Raw genomic sequence first — 13,291 nt, 5'->3', positions numbered from 1 at the left:
TCATCCATTCAAAAGTAAGATAATTTGCCGGATGACACTAAATAACATCTGTTATAAGCATTCATTAATGCTCATGACAGTGTCATGTCAGAATTATTATTGTCTATTGACAGTCTTAAGGTGCCACTGTCAAATAAAGTGTTACCAAATTCCATAACTAGCAATGAATGAAACAATTAGAACAGTAAGTGAAGAAATAATTAGCACAGAACATGAATTTGAGTGTTATTTACATGTGTAGCGCTGCAATGCATGCTAGGAGGCATGTTGGACAGTAAGAGTGTTGACAGCAGGTGGCAGAAGAGGTTGACTGTCTAACCCAAGGGAGCAGTGATGGCCAAATGAAGCTTCTTGAAGCAATGAAGCTTTGCAGCCAATTTGTTCAATCGATAAATGCATAATTAAATGTGTCATTAAATGTTAAAATTTTAGTAGCTTTTTATTTAAATATTTTTACACAGTGGTACCTCTACTTATGAAATTAATTGGTTCTGTAAGTACTGTCATTTTCACACTATAAGGCGCACCTGACTATTAGCCGCAACCCACAAAATGTGACACGAAAATAGCATTTGCTCAAAGATAAGCCGCAACGGACTATAGCCGCAGCTGTCCTCGCTGTATTATGGGATGTTTACACCATAAGATATTAACCAGTAACACTTTATTTGATAGTGGCATTATACCACTGTCATAAACGAAATGAACCACCATGAAGCTTTGAACGAATTGGCTGCAAAGCTTCATGGTGGTTCATTTGGTTTATGGTTTGAACAAATTGGCTGCAAAGCTTCATGGTGGTTCATTTGGTTTATGACAGTGGTGTGATGCCACTGTCATAAACCAAATGAACCACCATGAAGCTTTGAACAAATTGGCTGCAAAGCTTCGTGGTGGTTCATTTGGTTTGTGGTTTGAAAAAATTGACTGCAAAGTTTCATGGTGGTTCATTTAGTTTGTGACAGTGGTATGATGCCACTGTCATAAACCAAATGAACCACCATGAAGCTTTGAACAAATTGGCTGCAAAGCTTCGTGGTGGTTCATTTGGTTTGTGGTTTGAAAAAATTGACTGCAAAGTTTCATAGTGGTTCATTTGGTTTGTGACAGTGGTATGATGCCACTGTCATAAACCAAATGAACCACCATGAAGCTTTGAACAAATTGGCTGCAAAGCTTCATGGTGGTTCATTTAGTTTATGGTTTGAAAAAATTGGCTGCAAAGTTTCATGGTGGTTCATTTGGTTTATGACAGTGGTATGATGCTGCTGTCAAATATATATATTCCGGTCCGCTATAGTCTGATGCGGCTTATCTATGAACAAATGCTGTTTTCGTGTCACATTTGGTGGGTGGCGGCTAATAGTCAGGTGCGCCTTATAGTGTGAAAATTACGGTACTTAAAGAACCAATTAATTTCATAAGTAGAGGTACCACTGTGTAAAAATATTTAATAAATAGCTACTGAAATTTTAACATTTAATGACACATTTAATTGTGCATTTATCGATTCCATTTTTGCACCCCTGGTCCTTTATTCCTCCGATGAGAAAGGGAAAGCAAAAAATGAAGAGTGAAAAAAACCAACAACTCCCAACTACGCTCCTATAGGTGGAAGTGCATCATGTGGAATTAAGATCATTCCCGTCGAGAATCAACACATGGCTTCGTCACGGTAAATTGAAAAGCAATTACACTCGAACTCCAGCTTCATCTGGGGCCCCAAGTATGCAAAAACCTGACTACGGATCGTGTCGAAGGAGCATGTTTATGAGCGTCGCCCTCTTGGGGTCGCCACATTGTCATCAGCGCCGCCACACCGAGTGAAACCAGGTGTGCGATAGAGGATAGAAGTGAAGACGGGGGGCTTGTTTGCGCCTGAACGCTTGTCACGCTTCTCATTCAGCCTCATTTGCATTGGTCTGGAGAAGAGAAAATAACCTGAATAAATTAAAAGGCATGCACATGCGAAAAAATGCTCGCCATCTCATTTTCAGTTTGTGTGAGATCACCATCGCCAACATGTCCACACAATACAGGTGGGATGTCAAAATGACTCGTACACACAAATTGGTCCCTCAACAGGAACAGGAAAACCCACATCATCATCTTGGCACAAATATTTGGAAGCGGCAGAGGCTTTTATCCACCAAACTGCGAGCACGTCTCCAGAGCAGCATGGTAACGATTATATTAGCAGCTGGGGAGCACGTTGCTTGGCGGCGGTGGGAACAAAGATCCTGTCATTAGTCGCCATTAGCTCAGTAAAACTTCTCATTTGGGTGCGCTAAAGTTATCAGGGTGCGGCGTTTAGGCCATCTGTCGCTGAGGGAATTTATTTTGAGTGTGTGTCATGTGATAGACGCTCAATCCATTTTGACTGGGAGAGACTGGCAGCAAATAATCACTGTCAAATGAAGTGGATGTCTATTGTTGTCGATGGCGTTAAACGAATAATCAACAAAGTGAGATATTTTAACAGGGATAATATGAAAGGTGGAGAAAGACTGAGGTAAAGAGACAAAAGTCCAAAAGCCAAAAAAATATGATATATCTTTAGTGGCTTCACTGTGACTATGGTGGGAGACGAGAAAGGAGGTTTATCCTATATTATTATTTTTTTCTTAAAATGTTAACGTCAAAATAGAAGCATTACTTATTCACTTTTTGTTGTGCTGAAATACAGGGGTGTGTAATAGAACACATTTATACAAATTTTTAAATTTTTTGTTTTTAATTTTAATAAAAAGGATGCAGTAGATATTATTTTCATTTAGACAGCCTTGTACGTCCATGCCATTGACACCAATGCAACTTCACGCAATTGATGGATTCCATTGAGGCATGTGTAAGTCAATACCATTGATGGCCATTTACGTCAAAATATCAACAGGAAAATGACCTGATATTAACAGGGATTGACTCTTAGGTCTGTACTTATCACAGCAAAGCTCCCATCGCAATTAATCCAGAAATTTCCCAGAAATTTCAGTTTCTAGTTCCGAAAATCTTATTTAATAAAAACCAAAAAGGGCAAAACTGTTAATATTATCTGTATTTTTTGGGAGAAGAAAACCCTTCCCTCCTCTTTCTCCTCGGTTATAAGGCTCCCCCCTCTCAGTGTCCACGGCAAAATATACGGTAACTAACAATAGCACCACTATGTGCATAGGGTAGGGGTGTCACAAAATTTCAAAATGGTAATAACCAAAAGGTTATCGATACGCTCATGCCAAGAATCAAAATAGCGTTTTAAAAAGGTGTCAATTTAAAAAAAAAAAAAACAATCAATAAATAAGGAACTAACACGTTGCTACCAAAATCTTCCATTATAAAAGTGTCTTAGTTAACTCTGTGGCTGCCATTAACAGTACAAGACGCTCAATCTATCAAGATTGGGAAGGGCAAATGAACGTCCGTTCATTTGAAACAAGAGCATTTACAGTCACTCTTTCCGATTTTCGAGGAATTTACAGGTCATTTTCTGTCCGTTTTAGGGCATTTGCAGGTCACTTCCTGTTAAGTTTGAGTCACTGCCTATTTATTCGGGACATTCTCGATCACGTCCTGTTCTGTAACCTAAAATCAACAGGAAGTAACCCATAAAATGCCCCAAAATCAACAAGAAGTTACCCTGAAATGCCCCACAATCAACAGGAAGTGACTAAAAATCAACAAGTAATGAACAGAAATGGCCCAAAATTAACTTATTGCCAGGTATTGGCTGCCACTGATGGCCATTGAAGTGGGAGGTGCCCGTTTGAAGTGGGGGGGGTTCATTTGCTGCCACCCTCGCAGTTCAAATTGCAGAAGGATAAAGATAGCTTGTTTTCAGTGCATTAATTTTGTAGAGTATCCTAGAATGATTTCTTGATCAATGTATCGATAATTGTGTCGACATATCGTGAGATCGTTATCGTGAGCTTTGTATCGGAAATCGTATCATATCGAGAGGTACCAATAGGTTCCCACTTCTATTCATCGGTAGCATAGGCGTGTAATACTGTATTTGTTTTTTTTTGTTCTTCTGTCTGTTTCCTTCCTTTCCGCCCCCCCCCCCCCCCCGACCCCTTCCTGTTCGCTTTCTCCTGATAAATAAAACATAATGAACAACCACATTGGGAGTACTGTATATAAAACTCCCATGTGATACATCAAAATTGTTCAGACCATGAGGACACTCAGATTCCTATTCTCCAAGGGCGTAGGTTTGCATAGGGACGATAGGGACATAATACTACCAACATTTCAGGAGGCTCAAATTGTCCCCACCAACTTGTAAGCCACCTTATTTGCATTATATGGTGACCTCAGTTAACCCTATATTGCCAAATGTATATCACATTTGATACACCAAAAATTTCATGATTTTAAGTCTAATTCAGAATTTTGACTTTTTGAAAAAAATTAATGGATGCAAGTCAACACATGCATCTTCAGGTTCCATGAGAAAAAAATTAGGTGTTAGCAAGGGTTATAGATATTAGAGGGATTATTACACATATGCATTTTGACTTTTCTTTTTACAAATTTGAAAAAAAAAAAGGTTTCATTAAGACCTTATTTTTCAAATTTTGTGATTCTTTGACAATTGCTTCATAATGCAGCCTGCAGGCATTAAAGGGTTAAACGGGTAATTTAGATTGTCTTCCCATATGTTTTAAGGACAGAATAGACCCTACCATTATTAAGTGAATATTTTTCATTTTGTTCAGATTTACAATTATCCATTTTCACTTTCTGAATGTGCCGGTCCATTTTTCCCCCTCAAACCAAAATTTGATTGGCTGATGACCACCCCTCCTCCTGCCACACAAATGCACACTCACACAACCCCGCTGATAGAAATACAAACATGCCTCCTCCTCCACCCCCTTCGAAGAGGAAGGATATTAGAAGTTTTTTTTCGGCCAGCACAAGCCACTGTAAGTAATGTAAAAAGGCGTCAATGTTGAAGAGGTGGGGGAAACAATAAATTTTCCTAATAAAAGTCTGACCTTCATCAGAGTTAGGATAGCATTAATCTGTGTGAACTTGCTAACTTGCAAAACTATTGCAGTCAGGCCAGCCCCCACAAGGAACAACTAAATCAAAGTAGCCGTCCCTCATTTGGATCATTGTTTGCATTATGTGCATTACCGTAATACATCGCGGTGGCTTCAGAGTTTCATTGATTTTTGTCCCAAATCACTTTAATATTACAATTAGAGATGTCCCTAGATGGACCCGATCGATCGGCATCCCGATTGATCGGGTCCGATCACGTCATTTTCAAAGTATCGGAATCGCCCAGAAAATATCGGCTATGGCTTTTTTTTAATATATATTTTTTAATTAAATCGTTTTCTAATTGTATTTAACGTTACAAACATAATATGTTACACTCATCCAGAGTCTTTAGTTTAGGCTTAAGGTAGGGTTATCAAATTTATCCCGATAACGGCAGTAATTAATTTGAAAAAAAATGTATCACATTAAAATATTCAACGCAATTAATGCATGCGCTGCATGACCCACTCACGCATTGTCGCGCTCAATCTGTAATGGCGCCGTTTTACCTATATAGAGAGATAAAAGGCAGCGTAAAATGAGTAGAGTGAATTTTGGCAGCCTTTGGAACCTTTTTTTTAATTGGCGAAAGCCTTACAATCTCTCTCCCTACGATTAATTATATCATGGGAAACAATGTGGGGAAGCAAGGTAGCAATTGATCTTTTTCTTAACACCTTATGTCATTTCCCAACGAAGATATATCAATTGGTAGCACTACGCACAGTCATGGTTCCACTTCTCATCATGCATTTGGGCATGGCTACAGTATCATTTACTGAAAGCTCAACAAATACACTAGATGGCAATATTTAGTCACAATATACAAAGTCACAAGTCTTTCTATCCGTGGATCCCTCTCACAGAAAGAATGTTAATAATGTAAATGCCATCTTGAGGATTTATTGTCATAATAAACAAATACAGTACTTATGTACTGTATGTTGAATGTATATATTCATCCGAGTTTTATTCATTTTTTTCTTAATGCATTGCCAAAATGTATATGATCGGGAAAAATTATCGGGAATGATTGGAATTGAATCGGGAGCAAAAAAAAGCAATCGGATCGGGAAATATCGGGATCGTCAGATTCTCAAACTAAAACGATCGGGATCGGATCGGGAGAAAAAAAACATGATTGGAACCCTAATTACAATAGTTTAGTTTGAGTGTAGGGGTGCTGCAGTGTCTTCCAGAATTTGACCTATTTTTGATAGCTCCTTGTATTTTTGATAAGGGACTTTCACTTCAAAATGTTTAGTAGTTTTTGCAAACAAAGGTTTGAACTGAACGTTGTATCACCTGAACCAATACACATAAAAGTTAATATAAGTCAATGGAGATTTTGTTTTGCATTGATAATTTAGTCTATCAATTAATTAGATTCATATCCGTGAGAAATGTAGCCCTGACCCCAATTCACCCAATCTGTTTGGTCTCATTAATGTCCTGTTCCCAGCAAAAAGTGTACATGCAGGGTATGCTGTTACATATCCCTACCAATGTTGAGACCAAACCTACACCCTTGCTATTCTCCATGTCTAAGAAGCTGAACAGGACAGGTAAAAGAAAACATACAGTCAATCTTTTTGGGGGGAGCGGCATAGAAAAATCTTAAATTAATTTGTGTAGACAGAATCTATAAAATTCCGGTAGTGACTTTTATTCCATCATGCATGTTTCTGTGACCTTCTACCCTCGATTTCACGAGCATCAAGGTGTGTGTGACTAGAGCTTTTTGATAATTCCATATGAATATATATTGTGCATGACTATAAAGTATGTATTGTGGCACTGCAGCCAGTCAGTGTGCTTTTTTTTTTTTTTCCGAGAGAGGAAGCTTTAAGCCTGCCAGGTGACGAATGAGGATTAGGGCTCACAGTGCCCTGGAGGCTTATCCTCGCTTTGCTGGAGGTTCACTTTTTATTCAGATTGCCCTCTAATGACTTGCAGAGGTTTCAGGCAAGGATCTGCGCCAAAACGGTGGCTATAAAACAATCAGCTTCCTGGAGCCGGGAGCTCCCTACTGCTCAGGGAATGCAGCCGCGGGGCTGTGAAGGTTGTTGGTCAGCATGTGTGGAGAACGCTTTTGCTTTGGAGAAAAACAGCCCGAGCGACAAGGCCGAACGCGACCAAAGACGTGAAAGATGTTCTCGCAAAAGGAAGTCAGCCATGCCGTCCCTTTAAATCATCTCCGGTGAAAAACGTTAGCACGTCGCCTTGAATAAGTGCGTCGGGGTAGAGCGCATATCTCGGAGTGATGGATTTGTCTTTCGGGGGTGTCGCCACCAGATAGATCACACAGATGTATAATGTTGAAATATGAGACATTTCATCAGTGGGATGCATACATCATACCAGGCGTGCAGGCATGGGACATTTTAAATCTTATCAAATTGAAGAAAAGAGTTGCATTTAGTTATTGGCTGCTATTGACGGCGCCAATCCAATTTGAGTAGGAGGGGGTGGCATCGATCGCATGATAGATAAAGAAATACGTACATACTGTAGATACAAACTGTTGTAAATAAATTTTGGAAAGAAGAAATAAAATGTAAATAAATAATATTGAAATACATGAATGAAAACTAATGAATATACAAAAACTAATTAGGAGAAACAAAAATTGAAATACTCGAAATGTTGAAACAAAAGTTCAATAAACATTGAAAAAAAGGAATCGAATAAAATAAAATTTGAATAATGTTGAAATAAAAAATGAAATTAATATATAAAAACTGCTAAAGAATTTGTCAAGAAAAAAATAAGTGGATAAAAATGTAATGAATGTATTGAAAATATATTGAAATAAATTTGAAAAATCAAAAATGTTTAAAGAAAAAAAAAAAAAACAGTAATTTGAAACAAATGAATATTGAAATGCAAAAATAAAAATTTAAATGATTAAATGAACAAAAATTTAAATAATACACAAAAATGAGATAAACATTGAAAAAAATATGGTAAAAAAATCCAAATCATAAATACATCTGAAATAATGTAAATATTGCAATGACTCTTGAACTAAAAGAAATACTGAAACATAATTATTGAATCATTTAAATTTGGCACTCCTGGTCCTCTTTACACAGTTATTTACTACACTATGCCAACCGTCCCTTGAAAAACGGAATTGTCCCGAATTCAGAAACAAGGGACGCGCTTTGTCCTGTATTTTCAAGAAACTCGAAAAAAGTGTCTTATTTGGAGAACGAACTGGTACTGGCATGCAAGTACTGGTATGGTACTTTGCAAGAATATGCAGGGAAACGCATTCCCCCGCCTCTCCTGCTTTTTCACCAATAGGGTAACAGAACAATGACAATACAAAATCCCGGTGGGGGGCGACTGACACTTCAAACTTGATTTATCATTGACGTGATCATCATCCGTCACTTTATATAAAATTGAAGGTGTGTAAACACTGTCATTTACATTTCCCCACCAGCTACGAGAGTTTTCTCCAGTGTGTTTCGTGATAGTAAAACGAATAGTATGACGTCACATAACTAGCTTGTTAACGAGGCAGATAATGTGGCTAGTTTGCGTGCCAAGACGGCTAACTGGGTTCCTCTCTACCATTAGCCAACTTTTATAAAGTCTTCCGCACTAGGGTACTTGCCAGGAGTCCCTGATTGTGCGGGACAACCCGGAATATAGGATGTTCCGATTGGTACCGCCGCTGCCGACACCAACGGAACCAATCGGAACGTCCTATATTGCGGATTGTCCCGGACAATTCAGAACTGTTGGCAACCTTGATTCTTTCGCCATTGTAAACATCTGTTCAAACTAACATTTTCATAATACAACTTGTGTTTTTTTTCTCTCTGGTGACTTTCATTGTTGAGAGGGTGTTAGTGTGAGTATAATGTGTAAATATGATACGAGTCACACTCCTGCTCTCCATTAATATTCAACTAATTAATATTAATACTAGTAGTGGACACATCCTCTCACCTCTCCGCTCCAAACCTAACCCAGAAAAGGTGAACATGGATTAACTTGGACTGAGTGAGAAATATGGAGAAAATGAGCAAGTCTCTAAAATGTTGAAGTGCCTGCAAAATTTATGTACCATAATTTTCACACTATAAGGCGCACCAGACTATAAGCCGCCACCCACCAAATTTGGCACGAAAACGGCATTTATTAATAGATAAGCCGCATTGGACTATAAGCCGCAGCTGTCCTCACTGTGTTATGGGATATTTACACCAAAATATATTAACCGGTAACACCTTATTTGACAGCAGCATCATACGGCTATCATCGGACCAAATGAACCACCATGAAGCTTTGAACCAATTGGCTGCAAAGCTTCAAGAAGCTTCATTTGACAGCGGCATCATACGGCTGTCATCAGACCAAATGAACCACCATGAAGCTTTGAATCAATTGGCTGCAAAGCTTCAAGAAGCTTCATTTGGTTTGATGACAGCCATATGATGCCGCTGTCAAATAGGGTGTTACCGGTGAAGCTTTGAACCATGAAGCTTTGAACCAATTGGCTGCAAAGCTTCAATAAGCTTCCTTTGGCCATCACTGCTCCTTTGGGGGAGACAGTGAACCTCTGCTGCCACCTGCTGTCAAAACTGTTGTTTTCCAATATGCCTCCTAGCATGCACTGCAGCGCAACGGATGTAAATAACAATCAAAATTCATGTCATGTGCTAATTATTACTTCAGTTACTGTTCCACTTGTTTCATTAATTGCTAGTTAAGGTATTTGGTAACACTTTATATGACAGTGGCGCCATAAGACTGTCATAATTATGACATGAAACGATCATGAGCATCAATGAATGCTCATAACAGATGTCATTTAGTGTTATCCGGCAAATTATCTCACTTTTGATTGGATGTAAAAGATCCAAGCTGGACACAAATGGAGTTAGTGATATAATTTGCCGGATGCCACTTAATGACATGTGTCATAAGCATTCAGTAAAGCCCATGATGCTGTCATGTCATAATTACGATGGTCTTATGACAGTCTTATAACTCCGTTGTCAAATAAAGTGTTACCTATTAACCCAAATAAATCAACAAATAAGCCGCACTGCACTATAAACTTCAAAATGAAAGAAAAAAGTAGCGTCTTATAGTCCGAAAATTACGGTATATATTTTTTCAATTTTATTTAGAAGTGTTTACTTTTTTATGGAAAATAATTATTTTTGTTCTTGGTTTAAATAATGTTGAGCTACTTGAGCTGTGGCTGCGGGTTTAAGTCTTATTATGTTAATTTTATTTAAAATATTTGTTTTTTAATTTATTTATTTATTTCAACATTATGCTCACGTTGATGGTCTAATTTGCAAATATGTTCAGAAAAATAAAAAATCCCGTTTTTCCCAGATTGTTTTTTTTGTTGTTACATTTCAAAATAACACATTTATTTATAATTCCAATACCGTGATAGCGTGAAACCACAGTATTTTTGCTAACGGTTATCGAACCGTCAAAATCTCATACCGGCACATGCCTAGTTGGACATCTCGCCACGTAGAATGAATTGCAGTAACCCGGCAGTGTTCGTCTAGTGACAGTGACAATCTACGTCATCACCCCAAGCGTCCATTGCGCGCATAAAACATGGCGCCCTCCGTAGGTCAGAACATGTACAAAATATTAGAGATTTTTACATCAATGGCAATATTTTATATTCCCTTTAAATAACTCAAGTATGTACCTATTTCAGGTTTGAGTAAAATACATCCAAAAAATAATTCAAGAATGACAGTTTTCGGGCCGGTCGGCTCTACCAATGAGGTGACTCTTATTTTTCTTTCAGGGATTTGGCAACCCTAGCTATACTATACCAAACGCTTTCTGCATTTCCCCACTCAACCAAACTAGACCCGACAAACATTTGTGTCTCCTCACTAACCTCCTTGATCTTGCACGCTTTTGTAACTGCATCATCACATTTTTTGCCTTTGCTCCTCGGGTCACTGTCTTTACTCTGGCCCTATATAGTCAAGATGACATTTAAAAGCGAGATGGTGTCATAGGGTGCAGCTGTTGGATGATAAAAGCGTAATAAGGCATTTGATTTGCGCTTTATGGTGAGGCGGGGGCAACATGTGAGATGTCTGACCCTCAGGCCGAATTCTACGTTGAGTCACCGTGACCTCGTAAGACTCAGATGGACTTAGTCACACTCAACTAGTGGAATCTCTAAATTCGGATGTCCCTCGGGGCATGAAAATGAGAATTTGACCCCTATGTTCATTGTAAAAGGATGAAGTCAAGTCTGTTGTGACGTCGCTTGACGCCTAAAAAGTAAGTGGACTTTCTTTTGGTTTCGTAGTACTAGTATCCTAACAATAGCTGCCTTTGACGGTGGTAGACGTTCAATCCATTTGAACTGAGGCCAGCAGCGAATGATCGCCTCTATATTGCCGTCAATGGCAGCCAGTGAGTTAAATCGCTTCCAACCTGAGCAAAAAAACAACAAAAAAACAAATGCAGACAGTCTGATGCTCGCTGATCCAAAAGTCTGAGTGGAAAGCACTTTAAAGCTCCCCTCTGAAGACCCCACTTTAGTTTAATAAACAGTCCCATATCTCATAGGGGGAAGCGTCTGCGATATTTGTTTTTCATTACAGCGTAAGAGTCATCAAGTCATGCCGGCAGGCAAATGTTATTATTAATGGCAACTAAATTGAATTAGAGTGAGGACTTGACCGTAGTATTTTTCCAATGTCACCGATGGACATGAGGATGCTTATATCGACCCCCTACACCCACACAAATAAATCCCTTTCCTGAGAATGAGGTCTCTCAATCTCCACAAACAATCAAATAATCCTCCAGGAATCCTTCAGTGCTCTTGCTCTTTCTATCGTAAATGGAGGGAGAGGCTCGCACACAAAACACACAATCAATTCATAATAACCATGTGGGTAGAGTCATCTTGACTCAGTGGCTGCCATCAATTGTGATAGCTAGAAATGGATGTGTGTCATTGTCAATGGCACTAAAAAAATGTTAAATTTTTTTATATATGTCAAATAAATAAAAATTTAAAACAGTGAAATAAAAAATGTTTTAAAAATGTACAAAAAAAGGGTTCCTACAGGTTTCCTCAAGTTAAATTGAAGACTTTTAAAGACCTAACTAAAACCATTTTTTAATTCCAGAACTTAATACCTATTTCACAGCCATATCGACATACAAAAACAAAATCCATGAATTTGTGTTTATTTCTCGAAAGTTGAAATGTGGAATGTGTGCAAGATGTAAGAATGCAGCGTATTGACAAGGCTACTCATGCAACACCACCACAGCGCAGACTTGGACTGGGAACCTCTTAGTACCTCACGATACGATTTGCGATACAAAGCTCACAATAACGATGATCGGACGATATGGCGATGCAACGATTATCGCTACATTGCTCAGGAAATCATTCAAGGATATTCTACAAACAACTAATAAACAGAAAAACAAGCTTCCGCTGTGAACTGGAATCAGTTTATCATTAGTAAACGTCCAATCAATTTGAACTGGGAGGGTGGCAGCGAATCCCTCCCACTTCAAACGGATTGAACGTCTATGACCGTCAGTGGCAGCCAACCCCAGGCAATGAGGTAATTTGGGCCATTTAAGGCCATTTACCTGTTGATTTTCAGTTACTTCCTGTTGATTTTGGGGTATTTTATGGGTCTCTTCCTGTTTATTTTGAGTTACAGAACAGGAAATGACCTGGGAATCACCCCAATGAATAGGCAGTGACTCAATCTTAACAGAAAATGACCTGTAAATGCCCTAAAATGAACAGCAAGTGACCTGTAAATGCCCTGAAAATCGGACCGAATGACTGTGAATGCTCTGGTTTCGAATGAACGAACGTTCCCAGTCTAAATGGATTGGGCGTCGAGCACCGTCAATGTAGCCTGAGTTAACTGAGACGCTATTATGATGGAAGATTTTGGTAGCAACTTGTCGGTTCATTTTTATTTTAGACATTGACACCTTTTTAAAACGGTATCTCGATTCTTGGCAGAAGCATATCTATAACCTTGTGGGAAACAAAGTATCACGATGTATCACCATTTCGATATTTTGTCACACCCCTAGTGCAGACACCGACCACAGGTCAAGTCGGGGCGTACTCGTTAGCATTAGCATGGCGAACATTATCTTAAACTCTCGGGCAACCACAACACCTCTGCTTACATGGTTGCTGTGGACCCAAATGATGTGCGTAGATCCATTCTTTCAAATCCAC

The 13,291-nt window shown here is 38.7% G+C and overlaps 2 protein-coding genes across 7 annotated transcripts in view; one reads left to right on the top strand and one right to left on the bottom strand.

Moving 5' to 3' along the window:
* Positions 1-13,291, top strand: part of LOC130910306 (inactive phospholipase C-like protein 2) — a 114,308-nt gene that overhangs the window by 13,603 nt on the left and 87,414 nt on the right. For 2 of the 3 annotated variants that reach the window (XM_057827487.1, XM_057827489.1), the window contains exon 1: positions 11,142-11,340. The exons of the other annotated variant lie outside the window; for it this stretch is intronic. The gene's annotated coding sequence lies outside the window, so the exon portion shown is untranslated. Of the gene's footprint in view, positions 1-11,141; positions 11,341-13,291 lie in introns of those variants that run through there. 3 annotated transcript variants of the gene reach the window in all.
* Positions 1-13,291, bottom strand: part of rftn1a (raftlin, lipid raft linker 1a) — a 54,350-nt gene that overhangs the window by 24,217 nt on the left and 16,842 nt on the right. The gene's annotated exons all lie outside the window — the stretch shown is intronic.

This window comes from Corythoichthys intestinalis, chromosome 22 (genome assembly GCF_030265065.1).
Source record: "Corythoichthys intestinalis isolate RoL2023-P3 chromosome 22, ASM3026506v1, whole genome shotgun sequence".
Taxonomy (NCBI): Eukaryota; Metazoa; Chordata; class Actinopteri; order Syngnathiformes; family Syngnathidae; genus Corythoichthys; species Corythoichthys intestinalis.
Note: the sequence above shows the minus strand (reverse complement) of the source record. Positions and strands in the feature narration are given on the sequence as shown.